We start from the raw sequence: 24,173 nt of genomic DNA, 5'->3' as shown, positions 1-24,173 counted from the left end.
ACAGTCTCGGGTACTGGGGCCTTGTTCTTCTCAGTGGCTGGGATGCTTCTTGTGTTTCTCTTTGGTGCACTCTTAGGCTTAGATGCAGCCTTAGGTGCTTCCTTGGGCTTGGATGCAGCTGCCTCTTCTTCCTCCTCCTCTTCTACCATGATGGAGGCCTTCCCAAGCACTCTAGCCATAGTCTTCTTCACTCTCTCTTTCCTTTTCTTACCCTCAGCTGCAACGGGCTCAATGGGAGCAGGCTTCTCAGTTGAGGCTCTAGCCTTTGACATGGGCTGCCTGCCTGCTGGCCTTTTGATTTTCAGGCCTGGCTTTGAGCCTTGAGCTGGCTCAACTCTCTTGGAGGTGGCCTCTTCCTCTGCCACATAGTCCTCATCTTCAGAATCTGAGGTTTTCTTCTTCCTTTGTCTCGTGGCAGCTTTAGGCAAGTTGCTGGGTGTGCTCCTGCTGCCATCATCTGAGGAACTTGAGGGGCTAGTGCCCTCACTCAACTACACTTGCTGCTCTGACAAGTTTTGGCTGTCACTCTGGTCTGACATGTTGCAAACTGACTGCTGACCCTGTGAATAGATTATAGAGGAGATAGAGTGGATGAGCATCACAAAATGCAGAGATTTTTGCAAAAAGAATGATCCAAAAACTTAGTTTTAGTTTCCCACTGAAATCATCTCGGATCTACCGATTTTCAAACTCGGTGATACTGAAGCAGTTTTGGAACCTAAACTAGTGAACTCGGTCAGACCGAGTCACAGTTCGGTGGCACCGAGACTGCTAGGGTTTCACTGAGTTCAAAAATCGGTCACACCGATAGTAATTCTCGGTCAGACCGAGTTTTACTTGTGCAATGGCATAAGCCAAATCGGTGGGACCGAGTTTTTCAACTCGGTGGATCCGAGATGGTTTCGGCGGAAACCTAAACCTAGAATTTTCGAATCAAACCTAATCTATGAGCGTTTTGACTGGATAGAAGTTTATCAAACGTGGCCAGAAACAATATGATCACAATGTGCTAGGAATCAGATTGAGGAATAGCACAAAGATCAAGTCCATACCCTAGTTCGGCGGGGACTTGCTATGACGGCAACGGCGGGGCAGAAATCCCGTTGACGACGACGGAGACCAGCGACTGGAGGCTGCTGGCGGCGAGAAGACGATTCAGAGACCTCGGGGGCAGAGCAGGCTATCGCGCGGGCGAAGGGGTTCGGAGAAATTTCCAAATTTTGCCCGTGACTATATATAGCCCGACCCTGTCGGTGTGACCGAGTTGAACAACTCGGTGGCACCGAGATTCATAACTGCGTGCAGTTACTGAAACTCGGTGAGACCGAAAGGTTCAAATCGGTTGCACCGAGATTGAAAACTTAGATCAACTTAATGATCTCGGTAGGACCGAAAGTGGAGTATTGGTCAGACCGAGAATCATAAAGAGGTTTTGGAAGTTTAAGTCTATGACGAATCGGGGACTCCGAGCGCTCCTCACACAGAGTGGTTCGAATCTGACTTGATCAAATTTTGTGATGCAGCATGAATAGAGTTTGAGACGAGAAAAGCATAGATAGCTAGAGGAGGTTCTTAGGCATCCTTGTCCATCCACTTGGCAAAAAGAAATAAAACCAAACAATCAAAGCAACAAGTGGATGTCCTCGAATGAGTAAAATATGCAATCAGCATGCTCACACAATAAGATGGCAAATGAAATATGTGGCAAGGCATGCACAACCAATTCTAGCATCTATCAAGCAATTTGCGATGACTAGGTCATCTATATATGAGTATATTGACTTAGGAGTCAAGTGAGAACACTTGATCGTAGGTCATACTCATCATTTAAGCTCAAGTGGGGTTACCACTTTTACACAAAACATTGTTTTGTTCACATCTTTAGAGTTGCTTTAGCTCAGTCTTAGAGTAAAGCTCCCCCTAGATGTGATATCCCCCCTAAGAGGGATGAACTAACCTTGGGTTTTGTCGATGATGACTTCATGTAGACATTGAAGATGTGGATGCTCAATGTTGATGTAGATCTCTTGGAGCTATCCATTTGAGTGAATTGCACTTTCAATACCTACATGGGTTAGTCCCACAAGGAACAAACAAGGATATCCATAGACATAGAGTGATGCACACAAAAGATGATGTCCATGAAAACTTTTAGGTTACCTTGTCCCTTGTCTTACCAACAAGAGGGTTTGTGACTCCTTGAACTAGTGCAAGATGTGGAAGTTGATTGCACTTGTTCTTGCCAAAATGATAAGAGTGAAGTATGTTGGCGGAGTCACCCTCAAGAACTCTCTAGTTCTTCTTATTTTGGATCCACATCATCTTGATGGGAATCCTTGGAGTTGTAATCATACTTGATGAAGTGGAACTTGAAGAAGTCTTGGGAATCCACTTGACTAAGGTCTTAGGAGCTTCTTCAAATGCATCAATTTCCTCTTGAAGCTTGTCCTTGCCTTTTTCCTCGTAGTCTTGTGGTGGAAGATCATCTTGAGCTTGTGTCCCCTTGAAAGAAGTATACTTCTCTTGTTGAGGGACAAACTTTGTCTTGGGGTATTGATCTTCTTCCCATTCAACTCCATTGGCATTGAACTTTCGTTCAAAACCAACACCTTGATTCTTCCGGTGCATTCCTTGCTTGCGCACAATTTCCTCGAATTGCTTACTCCCGGCAAGGATTTTGTACACTCTTTCTCTATAATTCCCTTCAATAAGCTATTTTCTTGCTCAAGTGTAACTTGGCTAAGAGAATCATTAGTGGAATCAAGAGAACTACTAGAAGCAACAATATTGGATTTAGCATGATCATTGTTACTACTAGCGGAAGAATCTTTCTTGTTAGATTTGACTTGAGGCATGTAAGTGGATAAGAGTAAACGCTTGGCAATGTAAGAAGAACTTTTCTTGCGGAGATCATCATTGATTGCCTTTAAGAACTCATGCTCTTGCTCAAGATTGAGCTTTTCAAAGCGTAGTTTCTCATGAGCTCTTAAAAGTTCTCGATGATCTTCGAAGATAGTGTCATGAGCTAACTTAAGAGTTTTTAGTTCTTTAGTTAGAGCCTCAATCTTCTCCTTATCATTGTCATTCGTTTTATCTTGATTAGCATGATTAATTGGTCTTTCATCATAGTATTCATCACTAGAGTTGTCACCAAGCAAATCATCACCTAACAAGTCATCTTCATCACTATTGAAATCAACATACTCGGGGTGTTTTACCTTAGGACCTTTGGCCATGAAGCATCTTCCAATTCCTTCATTTGGTGAGTCAAATATGTCGTAGGAGTTGGCTGACACAAGTGCTAGACCGGCAACACCTTCATCTTGAGTATCTTCGGAGTCGGAGTGATAACTTCTCTCGAAGTGGCTGTCGGAGTCGGAGCCGGATACCCATTCACCAACATGAGCTTGATGTCTTCGTCTTGTGTAGCTCCTTGATGATTTTTCCTTCCTTTCCGAATCCTTGCTTCTCCGTGAGTATCTTCGTTCATAACGATCATCTCTACTCCTTCTCTCTCTTGGTGGTGATCCTTCTTCTTCTTTTTGGAGAATCTTCTCTTCTCTTGTAGGGAGCCGTACACTCATTGGAATAGTGTCCGGGTCTTCCACAATTGTAACAGTTTCTCTCTCGACTAGAAGATATTTTGTCATTGTAGGACCTTGACTTGGAGCTTCTATCTTTGCTTCTACTCTTGTAGAACTTGTTGAAGTTCTTCACCATTAAGCTCAATTCTTCATTGAAGTCTTGTTTCTCACTTGATGATGTAGGGGCTTCACATGAGGCTTTATAGGCACCACTTGACTTGTTGTGAAGTTCCTCTTTATCCTTAAGTGACATATCATGAGCAACAATTCTTCCAATCACTTCCGTTGGCTTGAGATCTTTGTAATTGGGCATCATTTGGATCAATGTGCGCACGGTATCATATTTTCCATCCAAGGCTCTTAGGATCTTCTTGATGATGAATCTATCGGTCATCTCTTCACTTCCTAAGCCAGCAATCTCATTTGTGGTGAGAGCAAGCCTAGAGTACATTTCAGCGACACCTTCACCATCCTTCATCTCGAACTTGTCAAGTTGGCTTTGAAGCACATCCAACTTGGATTCCTTGACGGAGTCGGTACCTTCGTGCATATCAATCAAAGTGTCCCAAACTTCCTTTGCATTCTCAAGGCGGCTGATTTTGTTGAATTCTTCGGGGCATAATCCGTTGAAGAGAATATCACAAGCTTGAGCATTGTACTGCAACATCTTCAACTCATCCGCGGTAGCTTCACGGTTTGGTTCTCTCCCATCAAAGAAGTCACCTTGCAAACCAACAGACACAATAGCCCAAACAGTGGGGTTATGTCCAAGAATATGCATTTTCATTTTATGCTTCCAACTAGCAAAATTAGTACCATCAAAGTAAGGACCTCTACGGTGATAATTTCCCTCGCTAGACGCCATACTCTCCTAGGTTGTGAAACCAAGGCTATGACCACCAAAAGCTATGGAGATCAAGCAAATAGAGACCAATGCTCTGATACCACTTGTAGGATCGAAAGTATGTCTAGAGGGGGGGTGATTAGACTACTTGACCAAATAAAAACTTAACCTTTTCCCAATTTTAGTTCTTGGCAGATTTTAGCTATTTTAGGACAAGTCAAGCAATCATCACACAATTCAAGCAAGCATGCAAAGAGTTTATGGGCAGCGGAAAGTAAAGCATGCAACTTGCAAGAATATAAAGGGAAGGGTTTGGAGAATTCAAATGCTATTGGAGACATGGATGTTTTTCCCGTGGTTCCGATAGGTGGTGCTATCCTACATCCACGTTGATGGAGACTTCAACCCACGAAGGGTAACGGTTGCGCGAGTCCACACAGGGCTCCACCCAAGGGCAACGGTTGCGCGAGTCCACGAAGGGCTCCACCCACGAAGGGTCCATGAAGAAGCAACCACCCACAAAGGGTCCACGAAGAAGCAACCTTGTCTATCCCACCATGGCCATCGCCCACGAAGGACTTGCCTCACTAGCGGTAGATCTTGACGAAGTAGACGATCTCCTTGCCCTTACAAACTCCTTGGTTCAACTCCACTGCTAAACTTTTAGAGCATGAGGAAGAGAGATTATTGAAAACTCTGAAGAAGCACCGTGCTGCTATTGGGTATACTCTTGATGATCTTAAGGGCATTAGTCCCACTCTATGTCAACATAAAATAAAATTGGAAGAAGATGCTAAACCAGTTCGTGATCATCAACAACGGCTGAATCCTAAAATGAAAGAAGTGGTAAGAAAGGAAATACTAAAGCTCCTTGAGGCAGGTATAATTTATCCCGTTGCTGATAGTCAGTGGGTAAGTCATGTCCATTGTGTCCCCAAGAAGGGAGGTATTACTGTTGTTCCTAATGATAAAGATGAATTGACCCCCCAAAGAATTATTACAGGTTATAGGATGGTAATTGATTTCCGCAAATTAAATAAGGCCACTAAAAAGGATCATTACCCCTTACCTTTTATTGATCAAATGCTAGAAAGATTATCCAAACATACACATTTTTGCTTTCTAGATGGTTATTCTGGTTTCTCTCAAATACATGTGTCGGCCAAAGATCAATCAAAGACTACTTTTACTTGCCCTTTTGGTACTTTTGCTTATAGACGTATGCCTTTTGGTTTATGTAATGCACCTACTACCTTTCAAAGATGCATGATGGCTATATTCTCTGACTTTTGTGAAAAGATTTGTGAGGTTTTCATGGACGATTTCTCCGTCTATGGATCTTCTTTTGATGACTGCTTAAGCAACTTTGATCGAGTTTTGTAGAGATCTGAAGAAACTAATCTTGTCTTGAATGGTTAATGAAGGTATTGTCCTGGGGCATAAAGTTTCTGAAAGAGGTATTGAGGTTGATAAAGCCAAGGTTGATGCTATTGAAAATATGCCATGTCCCAAGGACATCAAAGGTATAAGAAGTTTTCTTGGTCACGCCGGATTCTATAGGAGGTTCATTAAGGACTTCTCAAAAATTTCTCGGCCTCTGACTAATTTATTACAAAAAGATATACCATTTGTCTTTGATGATGAATGTTTATAAGAATTTAAAATACTTAAGAAAGCATTAATCTCTGCACCTATTGTTCAGCCACCTGATTGGAATTTACCTTTTGAAATAATATGTGATGCTAGTGATTATGCTGTAGGTACTGTTCTAGGGCAAAGAGTTGATAAGAAATTAAATGTTATTTAATATGCTAGTAAAACCCTAGACAATGCTCAAAGAAATTATGCTACTACTGAAAAAGAATTCTTAGCAGTTGTATTTGCTTGTGATAAGTTCAGACCTTATATTGTTGATTCTAAAGTAATTATTCACACTAATCATGTTGCTATTAAATATCTTATGGAAAAGAAAGATGCTAAACCTAGACTTATTAGATGGGTTCTCTTGCTACAAGAATTTGACTTACATATTGTTGATAGAAAGGGAGCTGAGAACCCCGTTGCAGACAACTTGTCTAGGTTAGAAAATGTGCTTGATGACCCACTACCTATTGATGATAGCTTTCCCGATGAGCAATTAAATGTCATAAATACTTCTCATACTGCTCCATGGTATGCTGATTATGCTAATTATATTGTTGCTAAATTCATACCACCTAGTTTCACATACCAACAAAAGAAAAAAGTTCTTCTATGATTTGAGGCATTACTTTTGGGATGACCCACATCTTTATAAAGAAGGAGTAGATGGTGTTATTAGATGTTGTGTACCTGAGCATGAACAGGAACTGATCCTACGCAAGTGTCACTCCGAAGCTTATGGAGGACACCATGCTGGAGATAGAACTACACATAAGGTATTGCAGTCTGGTTTTTATTGGCCTACTCTCTTCAAGGATGCCCGTAAGTTTGTCTTATTTTCTGATGAATGTCAAAGAATTGGTAATATTAGTAGACGTCAAGAAATGCCTATGAATTATTCACTTGTTATTGAACCATTTGATGTTTGGGGCTTTGACTATATGGGACCATTTCCTTCCTCTAATGGATATACACATATTTTAGTTGCTGTTGATTACGTTACTAAGTGGGTAGAAGCTATTCCAGCTAGTAGTGCTAATCATAACACTTCTATTAAAATGCTTAAAGAAGTTATTTTTACAAGGTTTGGAGTCCCTAGATATTTAATGACTGATGGTGGTTCACATTTTATTCATGGTGCTTTCCGTAAAATGCTTGCCAAGTATGATGTTAATCATAGAATTGCATATCCTTATCACCCTCAGTCTAGTGGTCAAGTAGAATTGAGTAATAGAGAACTCAAATTAATTTTGCAAAAGACTGTTAATAGATCTAGAAAGAATTGGTCCAAGAAACTCGATGATGCATTATGGGCCTATAGAACTGCATATAAAAATCCTATGGGTATGTCTCCGTATAAAATGGTTTATGGAAAAGCATGTCACTTACCTCTCGAACTAGAACGCAAGGCATATTGGGCTATTAAAGAGCTCATTTATGATTTTAAACTTGCCGGTGAGAAGAGGTTATTTGATATTAGCTCACTCGATGAATGGAGAACCCAAGCCTATGAGAATGCCAAGTTGTTTAAAGAAAAAGTTAAAAGATGGCATGATAAAAGGATACAAAAGCGTGAGTTTAATGTAGGTGATTATGTATTGCTATGCAACTCTCGTTTAATATTTTTTGCAGGAAAACTTCTCTCTAAATGGGAAGGACCCTACGTTATCGAGGACGTCTATCGTTCCGGTTCCATAAAAATCAACAACTTCGAAGGCACAAATCCGAAGGTGGTGAATGGTCAAAGAATCAAACATTATATCTCAGGTAATCCCATAAATGTTGAAACCAATGTTATTGAAATCGTAACCCCGGAGGAATACATAAGGGACACTTTCCGAAACATTTCAGACTCCAAAAAGGAATATGTATGTGGTACGGTAAGTAAACCGACTCCAAAACAGTTTTTAAGGCAATATTTCTCCCTTTTGGAATATTTAGAAAAATAGAAAAATAAGAAGCAGTCCGGGAAGGACACGAGGGTGGAGGGCGCGCCCCCTACCTCGTGGGCACCTCGTGTGCTCTCCGGACTCCGTTTTCTTACATGACACGTATTTTGGTCAGTAAAAATTCATTACATAATCTCCCGGAGGTTTTGACTCCCGTATCACGCAAAAATCTCCTGTTTTTGTTTCGAGCTGTTTTCTGTCAGGGTTGTCAAGGCCAGGTACTATGTCGTCTCCCTCCACCTCCAACCATGAGGGCAACTATGCTTGGCTAATGAAGATAGAGCTAAAGAGAAAAGAACCCATGGAGATCAACAAGGATGAAGGGATCAAGAAGGCCATGGAGGACCAAGTTCCGGCAACAGAAGACATCCTTCAACTTGATCACAATCTTCTTACCCCAACTGAGATTGAAGCTTTCTAGATGATTGAGTTAGCTCGTATACAAAATAAGTATCTCACACGTGAAAATATTTTGTTGAAGGAGCATATCATTGCACTCAAAGGCATCATCCGCAAGTTAGAAGACCTCCTACGCTCAATGTGTGACTATCCATCATCAACAACTCCACCTTCTTCACCAACAAAGAAGAACTGAGCATCGGGTATGGGCACTCCCCTTGGCAACTGCCAAGCTTGGGGGAGTGCCCCGGTATCGTATCACCATCACTTTTATCTTTACCGTTTTCCTTAGTTCGATCCATTTGGTAATATCTTGATCTACTAGAATAAAAGTTCTTAGTATGATCTAGTTGTGAGTTTTGCTTTATAATTCCTCTATGTAATCGAGTCCGTGAGCTATATATAATAAAGATTAGCGTTGAGTCAAGGGCTTGATTCTTTTGCCATGATCCTAAGTGAATAAAAGAAAAGAGAAAGAAATAAAAAGAAACAAAGGGATCATAGGGATATCATGGAGAGTAATGAGATCACATAGAAAAAGTATGATGAATAAAAGTTGTTGAGAGTTGACAAACATAGTGTTGGTCATCGTTGCAATTAATAGGAAGTAATAAAGAAAGAGAGGTATTCACATATAGATATACTATCTTGGACATCTTTTATGATTGTGAGCACTCATTAAAATATGACATGCTAAAAGAGTTGACGTTGGACAAGGAAGACAACGTAATGGGTTATGTTTTCTTACATCTGAGATAAATTATATTTTCATGGATCATCCAACATGGTTGAGCTTGCCTTTCCCTCTCATGCTAGCCAAATTCATCGCACCAAGTAGAGATACTACTTGTGCTTCCAAATATCCTTAAAACAGTTTTGCCATGAGAGTCCACCATACCAACCTATGGATTGAATAAGATCCTCCAAGTAAGTTGTCATCGGTGCAAGCAATAAAAATTGCTCTCTAAATATGTATGACTTATTAGTGTGGGAGAAAATAAACTTTATACGATCGTGTGATATGGAAGAAATAAAAGCGACAGATTGCATAATAAAGGTTCATATCACAAGTGGAAATATAAAGTGACGTTCTTTCACATTAAGATTTTGTGCATCCAACTATAAAAGCGCATGACAACCTCTGCTTCCCTCTGCGAAGGGCCTATATTTTACTTTTATCTCCTACCTTGCATAAGAGTCATGGTGATCTTCACCCTTCCTTTTTACATTTTATCCTTTGGCAAGCACAATATGTTGGAAAGATCCTGGTATATATGGCTAATTGGATGTGAGTTTTCATGAACTATTATTGTTGACATTACCCTTGAGGTAAAGCATTGGGAGACAAAACTATAAGCCCCTATCTTTCTCTGTGTCCGATTAAAACTGCATACCCATAAGTATTGCGTGAGTGTCAGCAATCATGAAAGACTATATGATAGTTGAGTATGTGGACTTGCTGAAAAGCTCTTATACATTGACTCTTTCCTATGTTATGATAAATTGCAATTGCTTCAATGACTGAGATTATAGTTTGTTGGTTTTCAATGAAGTTACGATTCATACTTGAAATCGTGATTGAATTATTACTCTAGCATAAGAAATTATATGACAAGAATTATGTAAGTTGTTGTTCTAAGAATGATCATGATGCCCTCATGTCCGTATTTTATTTTTATCGACACCTCTATCTCTAAACATGTGGACATATTTTTTGATTTTGGCTTTCGCTTGAGGACAAGCGAGGTCTAAGCTTGGGGGAGTTGATACGTCCATTTTGCATCATGCTTTTATATCGATATTTATTGCATTATGGGCTGTTATTACACATTATGTCACAATACTTATGCCTATTCTCTCTTATTTTACAAGGTTTACATAGAGAGGGAGAATGCCGGCAGTTGGGATTCTGGGCTAGAAAAGGAGCAAATATTAGAGACCTATTCTGCACAGCTCCAAAATTCCTGAAACTTCACGGAAGACGTTTTCCGAATAAATAAAAAAATACTGAGCGCAAGAAGTTCACCAGGGGGGCCACACCCTGCCCACAAGGGTGGGGGGCATGCCCTACCCCCCTGGGCGCGCCCCCTACCTCATGGGCCCCCTGGTGGCCCTCCGATGACCATCTTCTGCTATATCAAGTCTTTTGATGAGGAAAAAAATCAGAAGCCATCTTCTCGGACGAAACTCCGCCGCCACGAGGCGGAACCTTGGCGGAACCAATCTAGGGCTCTGGCGAAGCTGTTCTACCGAGGAAACTTCCCTCCGGGAGGGGGAAATCATTGCCATAGTCATCACCAACGCTCCTCTCATCGGGAGAGGGCAATCTCCATCAACATCTTCATCAGCACCATCTCCTCTCAAAACCCTAGTTCATCTCTTGTATCCAATTCTTGTCTCCAAGTCCGGGATTGGTGCTAGTAGGTTGCTAGTAGTGTTAATTACTCCTTGTAGTTGATGCTAGTTGGTTTATTTGGTGGAAGATCATATGTTCAGATCCTTTATGCATATTAATACCCCTCTGATTATGAACATGAATATGCTTTGTGAGTAGTTACGTTTGTTCCTGAGGACATGGGAGAAGTCTTGCTATTAGTAGTCATGTGAATTTGGTCTTCATTTGATATTTTGATGAGATGTATGTTGTCGTCCCTCTAGTGGTGTTATGTGAACATCGACTACATAACACTTCACCATTAGTTGGGCCTAGAGGAAGGCATTGGGGAGTAATAAGTAGATGATGGGTTGCTAGAGTGACAGAAGCTTAAACCCTAGTTTATGCGTTGCTTCGTAAGGGGCTGATTTGGATCCATATGTTTCATGCTATGGTTAGGTTTACCTTAATACTTTTGTTGTAGTTGCGGATGCTTGCAATAGAGGTTAATCATAAGTGGGATGCTTGTACAAGTAAGGACAATACCCAAGCACCGGTCCACCCACATATCAGATTATCAAAGTACCGAACGCGAATCTTATGAATGTGATGAAAACTAGCTTGACGATATTCCCATGTGTCCTCGGGAGCGCTTTTCTCTATATAAGAGTTTGTCCAGGCTTGTCGTTTACTACAAAAAGGATTGGGCCACCTTGCTGTACTTTATTTACTTTTGTTACTTGTTGCTCGTTACAAGTTATCCTATCACAAAACTATCTGTTACCACTTATTTCAGTACTTGCAGAGAATACCTTGCTGGAAACCGCTTATCATTTCCTTCTGCTCCTCATTGGGTTCGACACTCTTACTTATCGAAAGGACTATGATAGATCCCCTATACTTGTGGGTCATCATTCATCAACTTCAAAGCTACGTTTACCATCTCCGTCCGCTGACACTTCACCTATTATAAGGCTGAAACGTGTCTGGCCTATCCGCGTACGATGCTGGAACGACTTCTCTCTTTTCTTTTTTGCTTCTCTCATAGCAGTAGAGTCTGAAATACCCTTGCATAAAAACACAATAATGAGAGTATGGGATGAAGTGTGTGCATAACTAGTGCACTGTAAAAGTAGCAGATAGCAGGTGGCTGAAAAATAAATGACAAGAGACATATGATAGCTCTGCAACATTGCATGGTAAACAAAATTAGATTCTACTCAGTATGATTTTGTAACACATGAGCACAGTAAATGCAGGTACTCCTCCAGCACACCGCCGCATGTGGTCATATCAAGATAACAGTCGACTGAAAATAAATAGGCCAGTCGATTTTTTCAATGAACCATCCGATCTATAAGGAACGGGCAGATGGCCTTCGTCTACCTCACGCCAGTCACTGTTGATGATCTTTCTCGAACCGCCAGCAACCACAGGCCCAGACCCCTGCCTCTGCCGCCCCGCCCTCGATCTCACACCACTGCCGTGCTTGGCAGCGCCCCCAGGCCATCCCTTCAATCCCGGCCGACCTCCAGATCGGGCGCCAGTAGCTATAGGCCCCACACACCCCTAAGATAAACACCGAGGCGCTGCTTCCCTGGTGTAATAGGCAGACTAGTGCCTGTTACACTGGGGAATGCTTCCGTTAATTGGGAATCAACTGACCAGGAATTGAAATTCAGGGGGCGACGGACCTCTAGCTAAGGTGAAATAGTATATGAGGAGAAACCTTGTGCATCATGAGTTACTAGGAACATCTAGTATCAAGAAGAAGCGGTCAACTAGTGTCTTCTGTGGGATGAATACCATGCAAGCAGACACGTAAGATTTGCACTAATAAGGGCAGAGGAGTACCATTTTCGGTTGCCGGTGTAGTCGCCTCCACATGTCGCGCCGATCTTCTTCTTTTTGCCGGGGAAACCGATGTTCTGGAGGAGGGTGCAGGCTTGGAAGAACCCATGGCCAAATTGTTGACTATGTTGCCGTGGCCGTATGTTGGCGGAGGGGAAGCAGATCCGAGGCGGCGAAGGAAGGTGTAGCAGGAACAGCTCCGGTGCGGTGGAGGGTGGCGAAAATGGAGCGACAGCGGCGAGGCGCAGGACGGCGTGGTTGAACTAGCTCGGGTACGGACGGCTCGGCCTCGGCTTCAACTACTAGCCATGGAGGGCGTTGCGGTTGAGGTTGCGGTGGACGACGACATCGGGGTATTGGCTCCAGCGTGATGGAGGAGGCGGCGGTTGATGGGTGGAATGGGGTGGCGGACGGAGGACGCCGGGGTTTCGCCTCTGGTGGAGAGGTAGTTTTTGCGCCCACGGAGTACGAATGGGGAATCAGACGGGTGGGCGGGGGGGGGGGAGGGGCGACAACCATGTTTGATTCTCGGACACGCTTGTTTTTGGCTTTTTTGAATAGAATATGGTACGCGCTTGTTTGAAATTTGGGGAAAGTACAAACTTTGCCCCCTCTTAAATTTTGGACCTACTGCGGGTCGGGGGTAGGATGGTAATCCCAGGTGTCCCAAATAGTGGGCGGGAGCAATTTCGGCCGCGCGCATGTGTGCTTAGGCGGCCATTGTGTATGAATGTTTTTCGGAGGCGGTTGCGTGGCGTCTACATGAAGCTACAAACCTACCCCGGTTTAGACCTTTGGACATCGGGCCGGTAGGTTTCACGGGTCGGGGTTATTAGAAAAGTAATTTCCTTGTACTACCAAACATTGGTCTCACGTGGTTTCGGGCGAGTAGAGGCTCTTTTGGCGCTTCGTTTGAAATTTTGAAACACAGCATTCACGTTTAGAGTACTCTTGAACTTTGAGGATTGACCTAAATAGACAACGTTAAATTTGACCTTGTATGTTTGAAAACCTCATTAAATTATCTGCTTCTTTTTGAAATTTTGACACTTGAAAATTGTAGGATCGAAAGTATGTCTAGAGGGGGGGTGATTAGACTACTTGACCAAATAAAAACTTAACCTTTTCCCAATTTTAGTTCTTGGCAGATTTTAGCTATTTTAGGACAAGTCAAGCAATCATCACACAATTCAAGCAAGCATGCAAAGAGTTTATGGGCAGCGGAAAGTAAAGCATGCAACTTGCAAGAATATAAAGGGAAGGGTTTGGAGAATTCAAACGCTATTGGAACACGGATGTTTTTCCCGTGGTTCGGATAGGTGGTGCTATCCTACATCCACGTTGATGGAGACTTCAACCCACGAAGGGTAACGGTTGCGCGAGTCCACACAGGGCTCCACCCAAGGGCAACGGTTGCGCGAGTCCACGAAGGGCTCCACCCACGAAGGGTCCACGAAGAAGCAACCACCCACAAAGCGTCCACGAAGAAGCAACCTTGTCTATCCCACCATGGCCATCGCCCACGAAGGACTTGCCTCACTAGCGGTAGATCTTCACGAAGTAGGCGATCTCCTTGCCCTTACAAACTCCTTGGTTCAACTCCACAATCTTGACGGAGGCTCCCAAGTGACACCTAGCCAATCTAGGAGACACCACTCTCCAAGAAGTAACAAATGGTGTGTAGGTAATGAACTCCTTGCTCTTGTGCTTCAAATGATAGTCTCCCCAACACTCAACTCTCTCTCATAGGATTTGGATTTGGTGTAAAGAAGATTTGAGTGGAAAGCAACTTGGGAAGGCTAGAGATCAAGATTCATATGGTAGGAATGGAATGTCTTGGTCTCAACACATGAGTAGGTGGTTCTTTCTCAGAACATATGAGTTGGAATGATGTGTGTGTTCTGATGGCTCTCTCTCTGAATGAGAAAGAGGTGGAGGGGTATATATAGCCTCCACACAAAATCCAACCGTTACACACAATTTACCAATCTCGGTGGGACCGAATCAGAAAACTCGGTCTGACCGAAATAGTAAACCTAGTGACCGTTAGGAATTTCGGTGGGACTGACATGCAACTCGGTAGGACCGATTCAGTTAGGGTTTGGGCATAACGTAATCTCGGTGAGACCGATTACACAAACTCGATGAGACCGAATTTGGTAATTAGCTAACCAGAGAGTTGGTCAGGCAAACTCAGTGGGACCGATTTGCTCTTTCGGTGAGACCGGGTGGAACTCGGTGAGACCGAAAAGTTACAAAGGGGAAACACTGAGTTTACATTGCAATCTCGGTGGGACCGATTCGCTCTTTCGGTGGGACCGAAAAGTTACGAAAGGGAAACAGAGAGTTTGCAACCCCATCTCGGTGGGACCGAGATCCTTATCGGTAGAACCGAATTGCTAGGGTTTGGCAGTGGCTAATGACAAGTGAAACTCGGTGGCGCCGGATAGGAAGAATCGGTAGGACCGAGTTTGGCTTAGAGTTTAGGTCATATGTGGATATGGGAAAGTAGTTGAGGGTTTTTCGAGCATATCACTAAGCACATGAAGCAAGAGGCTCATTAAGCAACACCTCATCCCTCCTTAATAGTATTGGCTTTTCCTATGGACTCAATGTGATCTTGGATCACTAAATATAAAGTGAAGATTCTTGAGCTTTTGAGCTTGAGCCAATCCATTGTCCTTAGCATTTTGAGGGTTCCACTTTCACATCCATGCCATGCCAATCATTGAGCTTTCCTGAAATAATTATCTTGGAATAGTATTAGCTCAATGAGCTATATGTTGTTGTGAATTACCAAAACCACCTAGGGATAGTTGCACTTTCAAAAATCCTATAATTACGATTATTTTGGAATGGAGGAGCTAAATTAGAATCTATTTTGTACATGACAACATATGCTATTATGTACAAAATCAGAGCAAAGATTGGTGCCCCCATAATTTAGGTATGATTTACAAATGCCATGATATCAAATTCAAATAATTGAATGGACTTCATGTTGAATTCAATTTTTTAAACCACCTTAAGTTGAATTCAAATGTATGCTAGTTCATAAGTAGCTATTTATAATGTTCACTGTGTAACTTTCGTATGTATAATGTGCTTTACACACACAACATGAACTATACTCACGTTTATATTCGATTGCTAAAGCGATGCATTGTCTGGATTTCAAAATACTAACTATGTGGATCAATTGTGTCGAATAATAACATAGACATGCTCAAATTCGATAGAAAATAGATGTCTGATGGATCAATGACCGTTCCTTACGCGAATTGAAAATATCATGATCCCATCCTAATATTTGGATACAATTTATATCTTTAATCAATGTGTACAGCAGTCTTGTACGTGTAGTTTCACTCTCCATCGGTGGTCTCTCACACATGCTCACACACTCTCTCCCGAGGTGTCTTTCTCGCACACATGCTCTTGATATAACCCTCCCCCCTCTCGTAACCATTTACGACTGTTTTCACTAAACTTTATCACAAGCACTCTTCCTCTCGCAAGCATACACACGCACAATCCCCATCAACCCTTTCTATATACATAGACCTGCCTACGTGTCTCCTGTATGCACATTATCTTTAGGCCTGTCTCTCATGCATTGTCTCACACCTCTCTTCCTAATCGACGAGTATGATTCTAGCAGAGCATTCTGTAGGATGCCCCTTAAAGTTAGGTTGGATGAATAGTAATATCAGAGATAAAGGGGTTACCTTAGTTTGAGAACCTAGGGTTACAAATCCTAGCCGGCTTTGTCAATGGACATAGAGTCCTTCAGAATTATGTTATCTTTGTCTTGTACGACTAGTCATCCATGGGTCTCCCTAAATGCGTCACGGGCCGACCAATGTGGCGCAGGACGGAACCGAACGAAGGGCCTCACCTCGACCCACCGGACCTCACGCGGTGACACACCCTCTGCCCCCACGTCTTGTTATCTTCTCACACCCACACATACCAACACAAACACCACACACACACAAAAATATTATCCCGGTGCCTCTATTCACTCCCCCCTTGCATATACACACTCAAGGGAATCTCTCGCCGTGACGTCATATTCGTCTCTCTCTCTAGACCACTCTCATTTCTCGTGCTATCTCTCCCACGACCCCCTGTCGGCCCCTCTATCCATGCCTCTCTCGAATACGTAATACACACATATACCTCTCTAGGCCTTGCCAAATGCATCAACTACACATTCACACATGTTACATCACATACCACATTGATCTAAAAAGCCCTCTCTTCACGTTTATTTCGCATACAACATTCCTTTTGAATAAAGTGTGGCCAAAAAAATATTTTAGAATTTCTACATATATACAACATTACAAAGTTATATGGAGGAGTATGAACGCTTGCATTGCATGGTGCCCACAATGATATTTATTCCGCACAGTGAATTTGTATATTTTTATACTATATATAAAGTTAGTCATAATAAAGAGAAATGAAGAGCATCTCTCTCTCCATCGCATACCCCCCCTCTACGCCCCTTTCACGTACGCACACAAACTATCTCCGGGTCCTCTAAAAGTAAGCCCCCAACACATTCACGCATGTTTCATCTTTCTCTCGCGATATATACAGTGACGATCATTGTATTTTAGGCGAAAGCACGATACGTATATTGGACTTCAGAATCCACTCATTATGGTCACCATTTATGTTTTGTGGTTATTATACAGTCACGAGCTCACCGTACAACTCTGTATTTGCTCAAGACACGACTAGTTGACCAGTTAAACGCTCCACGTGGCACCTCTAGTGTTGCATCACATTATCTCACTACCATCGGGCCCACCTGTTGGCTTGTATCTACTCTACATCTACACTCTTATAAAATACTAGCAAGATGCCCATGCGTTGCACGGAACATCAAGATGCATTTGTATGAGTAGTTTATCTTGTGGGAGAAAAGGATGAACAAGGGAAGGCCTTATTTGCAAGTGTGGAGAGGGGTGTGGGTATCTTTTTCCAAAATTGCCATAGTTTCCTTCCTATCCGTCAGATATAGATCGAACGGCGTATTTGCAGAATGGCAGGCACACGATCATCTCCGACTATGCTTTTTATAAGAGTAGGGATAAAATACACTCTTATAAAAATAGAGTTGGTGATGATGGTGTGCCTGCCATCCTGCAATATAGGTTGTCCGATTTATATATGATGGATGGGAAAGAAACTATGACAATTTTGCAAAAAGGTACCCACACACCTCTCCACATTTGCAAATAAGGCCTTCCCTCGTTCATCATTTTCTCTCAAAAGATAAACTAGTCATACAAATGCATCTTGCTGTTACGTGCAACGCATGGGCATCTTGCTAGTAAGAATGAAAACAAACGACAAAAAAATATTGGACGGTGGTTCGAAGTCATGACCGCGGGCACATCGGACAAGGTGGCCTTATATTGGTATCCTGAGCCGTCTGTTTTAACACACAGGAGCTGGTGTGGTGATTATACACACACACGCACACATGCACATGAACTGCATGCACGCAACACTCACACGAACACATGCACCCACCCACGCACGCAACACTCACATGTACACACGCAGCCATGCATGCACGCAACAATCACGCGCACACACGCACGCATGCATGCACACACCAGTCCACCACACGACCAACACACACTCTCACGCTCAAGTGCTCAACCTACACGTGCATGCACACACATCAGGCCCTAACATACACATACACAACCAGGTGATTCCCGCGCACGGGGTGGAGTCTTGTCGCGCCTGCGTAAATTTGTGTTTATCTAACCTTTTCCCTATGCGAACTGACAGGTGGGACCCACAAGGAACATGGTCAATTTAACTAGTCAACATGGTGCCACGCAGACTATTTGGTCGGTCAACAGAGTGCAATCCGATGCTGAATCGTGAGCAAGTGACCGTATAATCACCACAAAACGTATATAGTGACCATAATCAGCTTATTCTAAAGTTCGGTGAACATATTACACTTTTCTCTTTGTAGGCCCTCCAAAACTACATCTCTACATGTTCTCGCATGTTACATCTAACAACTATGCAATACAGCACTACTACTACACTCTAACACAATAAATCATAGTATGTGTTTTTAGTTTCACTAGATATCATATTGTTACTTAATTATTTAGTTTGCATACATTAAAATTGCCTTTGAAATGTATGGCTAGTATCATATACCATGCGAGAAAAATCCTGCCCTTTCTTGTTTAATCGGGTTTGTATCGATGGATCATGCGAAACAACAAAACTATAGTACTATATATAGTACAAGTGACAGTTCACTGGGCTGTCGTGTCGTGTACTCCTCCATCGTAAGAGTGGAACACTCACTTTCATAAATCTTCTAGTCCCTTTCGCCAACATGTGGGGCATCAAGCTACCGGGTCCACGTGCCATACCGGAATACAGTGCAGAGCAGCCGGGGTGAAGCACCCGGTCATGGCGCCGGTGTAGTAATGAGCAATGAGGCATCAAATCACAAAGCTGCACCTTTCCCGCAGTTAAGTTGGAGGGACGAAGTAATAATGCTAAAAAAGAAGTTGGAGGGACGAAGCAACCATCATTTCACTCGTTGCTGAATCCGCTTCTCCCTCATCTTCTTAAAGTTAACCACGTGTTGCTTCTGCCGTTGTTCTACCTCATGTGGGAAGCGGATTGGCTTGGTAAAGCACTGACACGTGGGACCACATGTTAGCAAACCGCCAGGACAACGTCCTCTAAAAATAAGAAACCTCCCCTGCCATCCGCGCGGCAAAATCACCTCCTTTTTACTAATCTTGATTCTATAATTTTTTAGATCAATATAATTGAGATTTGTATAGATAGCACACAGGGCAAAACCAAGTTGTACGGTTAAGGGCATCCACAATGTGTAGCCAAATGTGAAAATAGCTTTTGGCATCGTGGGAACCATTGTGGACGGTGTTGCCAAAGCCAAAAGGATGGAACCAAAGCTCCCTGATTGATTGATTGATTGATTGAAGGAATAGAAAAATGCAACGTCTCTCCTTTTCTCCCATGCTTGGACGCATGTATAGTATAGAGGACAGAGTCTACTCCCCTGTCCCTTCTATCACAAATCACAAAGCAGCGAGGTGTCAAATCACAAAGCACGGACGAAGCAACCATCATTCGCTCTTCGCTGCATCTGCTTCTCCATCGTCTTCTTCGAGAAACCATCTCACCGCACTAAGCTGGACGGACGATGCTATTGTGTACGAGTAGTACTAGTACATTTATGCGTCCTTTGGTTCAACAGACTTCCTGGATGCAAATAAGGCGGTTGTCTCGGCTTGCAGGCGGCACTTGCAAACGACTTACCGTGGTCTCCCTCAATGGTGTTCTCCGTCGAATGCACTTCGCTAAACCACAACGTTCGAGATATCATCGACGTCACCGCTATGGGGAAGGAAGTCAAATATAGTTACTACCTCCATTTTTTTGTACACAAGGCCAGTATATCAAAATTACAATTTGCAAAAGGCAACTAACACTAATCGAGGCAAAATTGATGGGGTTTGCCTCATACTAGCAACCAAGGACATTAATATCCCTGCATGCATGCGGAAGTGAGAAGGTTGGTTTGCATGGCACTGCATTAATCAAGCGATGAGGAGTGAGATGGTCAGCTCTTTGGGCTTTGGAGAAAAAATACGCATTAATTGACACGTGAAACGAGGATTTGTATCGATTAATCCCGCGAAGGAAAACCCCGCCTTCCTTTTTTAACACTAGTACTCCTAGTACGTAGTACTACGTACTTATCCTGTTTGGGTCTAGGCCTTGCATTGCCATACTTAGCCACACATTTTTGCCAAGCTTGCCTAAAGTTTTCAAAATGAAAAGGAGGTACACTTGCGCATGGCTGTCGCGGTCGCACCACACCCTCACACGGTCGCTCCTGCACGCCGCGGTCGCACCGCACCCCCACATGCACAGTCGTTCCTACACGTCGCAAACCCAACCAAGGGAACGCACCCTCACTGACACGTGCTGTCGCATGTGAACAAACCAAACTCGGCCATCCTATCGCTGATACATAATTTTTGTTCATAGAGTATGTTTATCCAACCGCATGTTGGGGAGTATTCGTACGGCCCATGCGGTGGTCTGTTGGGGAAGAAGAAGAGGTGAGGAAGAAGGGTTAGGAGACGTAGGATATTCATCCAACCGCCTGAAATGGTAGACTGACCCAAGTCAGGCGACTTGCATAACAATATATATTTTTACACAACAAAAGATCCTTAAAAACAACAACATAAAGAAAAACTATCACTGCTCGCGGAACGAGACGGCCTCGTCGTCTTTGGCTGCCGGCGCGAACTAGCCTTAGTTGCCGACGTGTGTCTCCGCACCGTGGTTGTCCTCGGCCTCCAGCTACTCATTCACGCGGAGCGTGCGGGAGCTCTGCATGGACGAGAGCATCGCCCGGTTCAAGTCGAGGACGTCCGGTTCCGCCTGTAGGAGGGCCTTAATGGCAGCGGCATCCGCGCGCTCCGCGTCGAGTCGAACCTCTGCCGCCCGGTTCAAGTCCAGGACGTTCGGTTCCGCCTGCATGAGGGCCTCAATGAGAGCGGCATCTGCGCGCTCCGCGTCGAGTTGAGCCTCTGCCGCCCGGTTCAAGTCCAGGACGTCCGGTTCCGCCTGCAGGAGGGCCTCGATGGCAGCGGCATCTGCGCGCTCCGCCTCAAGTTGAGCCTCCGCCGCCCGGTTCACATCCATGACATCCGGTTCCGCCTGCAGGAGAGCCTCGATGGCAACGGCATGCGCACGCTCCGCGTCGAGTTGAGCCTCTGCCTCCCGGTCCTCCTTTAGTATCGCCAGGTTGAACCACTGGTCCGCCTGCACCATGGGGGACTCGGACGCCGGCACGAAGTTGACGTCCATCATCTCATACCCATCGGGGGCCTTCTGCGCCGCGACCTCCGCCATGAACATTGGATCAGCTTCCTCCTCCTTGTAGCTTGGATCCAGATAACTCGGGGATTGGACCGCCGCAAAGCGAGCTTGGGAACGGAGGCCTCTGGCGCCAACCGCCTCCACAATTTCTGCGCGGCGCTCCGGCGTCAGCATCTTGTAGTATGTGATCTTGCGGCGCACCATGGCTTTCTGGCGAACTAGGGGACGCTTGATGCGGGCTAGGGGATCGAAATGTGGGGGAAGGGGATGGATATTAGGTGTGGTTTTAGGGCAGTGGCTGGCATAGGCCGAGCAGCGAAGGTTCTGGTGTGAATAGTGGTTCCGATGATGACCGGTCAATCGGTTTTGACTGTACATCGCTCTTGTCGCGTTCGCGTTGTAGACCAGCACACTGGACCCTCCACGTCACTCACCGAATGGAACGCGCTTCTTCTTGCATTTTCTCTCGCTTGTGGGACTGCAGTTGAGAGCAAACCGACGTCCCTCCCCTCCCCCGCCCGCGTCATTTTATGCGGAGTAAATAAAAATAGAGGGAGTATACTACAGATGAGGATCCCCTGACGTGGCCGAACCCATTGAGTAACTGACATGCGGGGCCTAGCAAGCATGGGTCTGCCAGTAAGTGACCGAAAGGGAGGGTAAGGCAGGGATACGTATGTGAAAGGAGCTTCCAATGATATAATTTTCACATTATACATCTCATGTACTATTAATCTTGTCAATAGTCAAATGCGGGTTTGAAAAACGCATTAGAGCATGGTTAATAATATTGCCAGTCGATGGCTATAAGGAATTGCCATGTCATCTATAGCCATCATCTATTATATGCACTCATACAGTAGTTTGGGCTATAAGGTTGGCTATTTCCCGCCAAAAAAAATTATAAGGTTGGCTATTGTATTAGTACTTTTTCCATCTCTTTCTTCATATTTATTGTACGTATTTAACTAGGAATGCGTATATAGCTAGGCTCTTGCATGAGAGCTCACCCCCTTACTTTTTCACTTCTCTCTCCTCCACATAGGCCCTATATAAATGGAAGGAGGGAGTACAACTATGAGCACCGCATACTCTAGTACAAATCTTGTCAGTACTCCACTAGTACTATTGGACAGGGAGCTTAAAAAAGTTACTATTGGACTGGCTATACGTGGCGAAATCCTAGTAGGAAGAGCATGCACGAGAACAAGCACATTCACGTGGTTGAAAACAAATTGGAAACCATCTCGAGTACAAATCTAGGAGTACGTACGAATCTAACAATATTGATTGGGCGTTGTTGAATGTTGATACTTTTTTTTATCAAAGTAGAGATACTTTGACTACACATAAAACTTATATGTAAACTAGAAAGGATAGGAGGGAGTATATTGTACGTTCAAAAATGAAATGAACATTGAATACCCTTTATATATGATTTGCGGATGCTATGATCACCGGTTCAAAATTTTGAATCCGCCTTAGGTATCACACATGCCCCCACTCGTTCTCTCTCGATTTCATCTCGGGGTCCGGAGATCGATTGGAAGAGGACTATGGTGGGTACAATACGTTCGTTTCGCTTATGAACGTACAATATACTCCCTCTGATCCCCACAGACCCCCCCGTGGGTCATTTCTATCATAGAAACAGACCAAACCTTTATCTCCTTGCACGACACGCAATTGATCTCTGAACATCAATCGATCTCGTCAACATGTGTTGGGGCATGAACCGAATGGGATGTCAAAACTAAGATGCGAAGTGACATGTAGTGGAGGCAAAGTGAAACTTCAAACGAACCGTTTGTTTGTATGCATGTCGGACAAATTACAAATAAACATTGGAAATACAAGCATGGTCTAGGCCCACATGCGAATGGTACTTGGCGGAATGTTCAAATGAGGCATGCGGGAGGATGGACTCGACCGGAGGGCGACATGATCGATGGAGAAGAGGGTTGGAGAGGAATGAGAAATAAGCAAACGCCACATGATTATACTTGAATGGCTCAAATAAACAATAAGTTCTCTCGCTTTTCCTACATAGTGAAAGGCCTAATGTGCAACATGGAGCACTGACGCTCGAATATGGCCGGGAAAACAGGGAAACCGACATGTGGAGCACACATGTCGGGACGACGTAGCGCAAACTAGTCCAATGAAGGAGCTGGCCCATGACCTCCTCGCCACCAGCAACCGTTCATGTGGGTCGTGGGGGCCAACAATGTGGCGCAGCTCCAGCACCGCCTCTAGACACGGCGACCGCGGTGAGCGACACGCTCATCGTCGCTAGACACGGTCGTCTTGCTTTTTCAATGACATGTGTAGATTGCATGTGGGCAAAGGGCATCTCCAACGTTGCCACGACCGCAGCTGACTACCCTGGCACACCAAAAACCCTCGTCCCTCGCGCCGTCGTGCGGTGCATTCCCAGCTGGCGCCAGTTGCCCGCATTCATGTCGTCCGTCCGTATGCCGTCGTTAAGAGGCTCGGTGCCTGAGGAACCAACTCCAACGACTTAATGACGCACCAGGACGCTTGGCCTCATCGGAATGCGCTACTTAAAGCGGCAACGCCCAGCTAACCTCCATGCCATAGCGCAT

The sequence above is a fragment of the Triticum urartu genome, chromosome 1 (assembly GCF_003073215.2).
Source record: "Triticum urartu cultivar G1812 chromosome 1, Tu2.1, whole genome shotgun sequence".
Classification (NCBI taxonomy): Eukaryota; Viridiplantae; Streptophyta; class Magnoliopsida; order Poales; family Poaceae; genus Triticum; species Triticum urartu.
This window is presented reverse-complemented; position numbering follows the sequence as displayed.